Consider the following 4,811-nt stretch of genomic DNA (forward strand, 5'->3'; position numbering starts at 1 on the left):
GGGAATGGCAGCATCTCTGTGATGAAAACTTGATCCTTCTGCATAGTATCAGTATAAATGTACTTTTGGGGTAAAGGTTTTAGAATATGTATTATATTAAAGCAAGGAAGGCATATGGCATTCTTAACTAAAGATACTTTAAAAAAAAAAAATCCTGTAGAAGGAATTGTCTCTGACAAGGTCTCTGCGATAATGGGAGATTTTTTTAGCTTGCCCTGGCTGCAAATGTAAGATCATTATCGTTAGATCTTTAAAATACCAACAAGCAAAATATGAAGAGATTTAAAGTCACCTTTAAAATCACCCCAAAAGTTCAGTCTCAATTATCTACAATCAATGTCATTCTCCTTGGCTAGAAATTGGTACTAGAGAATAAATTCCAAGAAGAGGAAAATTTAAAAGTACAATTGATGCTGACAGTTTATCAATGGAGTGCATTTCTAAGTCTTGCTCATCTATGCACCAAACCTATGTTTATTTCTCTGCTCTTGCTTTGCACTTTTGCCACATTTTTATAGGGACATTAGATATTGCTCAAGAGTAACCTTTACTATAAGTACTTCAAACTTTTTCTGTGCAAATTCATTTGGAAATATGCACTGGGCTCCATGCACTGGAAAATGGCAAAAATTTTTACAAACATTTAAAAGTTCTCATGGAAATCTCCTCTCTGTAACACTTATGAATAAAGCCACTGAAGGTTTGTATTTCTTAAGAGATTTAATTTTAAAGTAATGGTATATATACATTATACTTATGTATTTTAGCTATGATACAACTACCCATACAAAATGAATATCGATTTTAAGACATATTAAGTAAAAAATTGAAAAAAATTAACAAGAAAATATAACAAAACACTTAACAAGAAAAAATAACAAAACTCTGATTGATAATTGGACAAAGAATAGGTACAAGTGATCTATAAAGACAAAAAGAGCACAGGCAATTAATGAAAGCAAAAAAAACTGTCAACAGTATCGATAAGGTATAATTAAGTAAACACTAGTACATCATTGGTACAAACACTAATACATTCTAAATGGAATATAAATTGGTACAATGTATTTGGAAAGCAATTCGGTAATATTTATCAAGAGCCTTAAAAGAGTCCTAGTTCTAGTAATTTCATCTCTAGGAATCTATTTTAGGAAAACAATCCTTTAAACAGATAAAGCTTTATGGACAAAAATGTTTATTATAGCAAAACATAAATTTACAATCGACTAATAAGTAAAATGAACACTAATTGTACAACAATGTCCCTGAGAAAGCTTACATTTCAGATGAAGAGATAATAAATAATGAACATGATATATAGTTATTTATACAGTATATTAGATGGTGATTGAGGAAGAAAAAAGAAATAGAGCAAGGTAAGAAGGAATGGAAATATTAACTAGGAGCAGGCTATAGTATTAAGTAGGGTAGTCAGAGTAGGCCTCTGTCAATAGGAGATGTTTGAGCAAAGCTTGATTGATGTAAGAAGGTTAGCCACAGAAATACTCATGGAAAGAAAATTCTAGGCTAGAGGTAGTACTATAGAAAAGATCCTAAAGTAAGAACTTGTCTGTCATGTTTAAGAAACAGTATAAAAGTCAGTATGATCCAAGCAGAATGAGCAAAGGGTAGAAGAGTAGTGCATGGCATTCAGAGAGGCAAAAGACAGCCAGAGCATGGGGCCTTTGAGCTAGTGTAATGAATCAAACTTTTACTTAGAATGAGATGGGGAGCTGCAGATATGAGTTGTACACAGAGAAATGGTGTAACATATTTTAACAGTATCAATCTAGCTGATATAATGAGAATAAACTATGAGGACCAGAATAGAAGCAGAGAGGCCTATAAAATAAGCTATTATGGTTATATAGACAAGAGATAATGGTGGTTTGGATCAGGGTGCTAGGAGAGAAAGTAATGAGAAGTTATAAGATTATGAAAATATTTTGAAGAAAGGGTCAACAGGATTTTCTAACAAATTGGATATACAAAGTAAAGGAAAGAGAATAGTCATAGATGACTCAGGTTTTTGGCCTGAGGAACTAGAAGGGCGGAGTTGAGATTGACCAAGCTCAGGAAGGCAGAAAGAACTGGTTGAAAGGTGAGAGATTTCAGAAATTTCATTTCAAGAATGTTGAATTGAGTTGTCTATTAGACATGGACAGAGAGACACTGGTTATATGAGTCTGGACGCCAGGGCAGAGATCTAGATTGGATATACAAATTTGAGAGTAATTAAAAAACAAAAAACTGGAGAATTAGCTTTTGGTTAGTATGTAAAAAGTGATGACTCTGGAAGAGATCACCAGGAAACTAAATGTAAATAGGAGAGCAGTACAAGGACAGAACTCTGGGATTCTCTAACATTAAGAGTTTCACTAGAAAAGATGAATCAGAAAGAAGTAATCAAGGAGATAGGAGGGAAAAAAAATATGACGTTCCTAAATTTGAATGAGAAAAGTAAATTTAAAAAGAAGTGGTGATCAATAGTATTATGTGATGCTGATAATCAAGATGAAGACCAAGAATTGATCATGGCGTTTAATTTCACGGAAGTCACTGGCAACTGAGAGGAAACAGTTTTTATGAAGTGATGGGAATAAAATCTTTCTTGGACTAGGTTTAATATAGTATGGTTAGAGGAACTGCACCATTTCTAGCAAAGATAATCACTTCGAGAATTAAAAAATAATACTTTTGTATTTATTGTCTGTTACTACCTCTGGTAGTTACTTTCTTCCAATTTATGTATTCCCACTTCAGCTATATTCAACTTTATTTACCTCTAGCATAAAAGTATATAAGAAATTCTGTCTAAATTTCACACGCTATGGTTAGTATTTACTGCAGAGCTACTCATATGTGCTTAATCAGCATTATTATTAGAAGAAAAACAAATCTAAAATTGGCCTAGTCCATTCATAAAGTTTGAAGCATTTAATTATTCTATTTGAAATATGCTGAAATCCTATTTCAACTCTGAGCTCAACCTGGCATTAGCTTTGGTATTAGGACTTACTTCTTAGGTTTTATGTCCATGGAGGACACTGTGTAGCTGGAGAAGGTTCAGAGTCTTTCCTGGGTATTCAGGGATCATCAGGCCATCACAGATGGTATATGAGATGGTATGGGAGGCAGTTCCTTTCCCGTTCTCAAAAGTTAACTCCCTTAGGAATGATGTTATCGCCTCAAACATTTCCCACCTAACATCCTACCAATACTTTAACACTTTGGCAAAGAAAACCAAAGGAGGATATAGGTTCTATTCTTAAAAGCAAGACAGGTATTGTTGGGGAAGGTCAGAGTAAAGTAGAAGAAAAAGAAGGAGAAAATAAAGAGAACAAATTAAGAATAGTAAAAAAAATGAAAATATTCCATTAGCAAAATCACATGTGATCAATCCCCTTGAAATGAGCTTATATACCATCATTGGAACTCCTACTCTCTTCATAGCCCCCAGCTTGCCTCCCTAAGTGTATCTGAATAATCCCACAAGCATGATATAATCTTTATTTACTTATGTTCAACTTTATTATAAAAGATATTTGAGGCTCCCTAAAGAAACACTATAACACCAAGATGGAAAACAAAACAAAAGACATGAAACAAACAAACAAACAAAAACCCTACAAATATAAAGATACTAGGGCAAGAGGGAAACCATTCAAATCATAAGTATTCCAATTAGAAGTGCTTCATGTGCCACAAACTGTGTTACACATTATAAATGATCTCATTTAATCTTCATAGTAACTCTTAAGAAAGTATTTTTAGTTACTTGCCTAAGGTCACAGGGCTAGTAATTACCAAGAGCTGGGATTCCAGTCCCAGGTTGGCTCCAAAGGTGATTCTTTTAATCATCTAAAGATAATGGGAATAAAATCTACATGATAAACCCTTATGCAGTTAAAAGAGGTAAAAGAAAAGGGGGTTAGCTTATGTTTGTACTAAGATCTTCAGTGGCCCAAGTGAAGAGGAAAACAGAATAGTTATAAGATGTTTGTACAGATAAAACAAACAAAACTTTCCCTTAGGAAAAGCAAAATCTCCACTCCTCCCACTGCACCCAACATATATATATATCTTCACATACTCATGAAAAGGATATGTACACTATAGTAGATTCTATCCTTGATGACATGCTATAATAAATACAATATCAAGTTTTGTACAACTTTTATTCATCAGGTCTTTTGATGCAAACCAATATGAAAATTTAAAATAGAATCCTTTACTACCATTTCAGGTTAAGCAGATGCAGAGAGGGAATCCAAGACAGTTGCACAGCTCTCTGATGGTCTGGCTAGATCCAAAGGTGACATTTAGGGTATTTAGGATATCTAAAGAAGTGGTTTTCAATTGGTGACAAATCATCACCTTCTTGCTCTCTACCAGATAGAAGCTCTAGATGGGAGCATGAATTGTGAAACAAATTCAAAATTTAAGTATTTTGAATAATTATAAATTAAAATATTCTTATTAGTGTTATAATACAATATCTGTAGATAGTAAAGCACAACTTCTTGATTGGTGAGAATATGCAGAAAATAGTTACACTCCATAGACAAGCCTTTGAGAGCATACGTTTTAAAAAGGTTGTGAAACACTGATTTTGATGAATAGATCACATATTCCTTGCGCAATGCGCATTGAAGCAAATTTGAGACCATATTCTAGCAAGAAGTCAGAGTGCTGAAATTTTCTATTACTAGTTAAGGGGAGATATATATGCTTTAATAATTAAATAAGCCAAAATAAAGATTTTTTCTTTCATGACAGTAAGTCTAAGCGGGACAAATCTTAACAGATGA

The sequence above is a fragment of the Pteropus alecto genome, unplaced genomic scaffold (assembly GCF_000325575.1).
Source record: "Pteropus alecto unplaced genomic scaffold, ASM32557v1 scaffold3, whole genome shotgun sequence".
Lineage (NCBI taxonomy): Eukaryota > Metazoa > Chordata > Mammalia > Chiroptera > Pteropodidae > Pteropus > Pteropus alecto.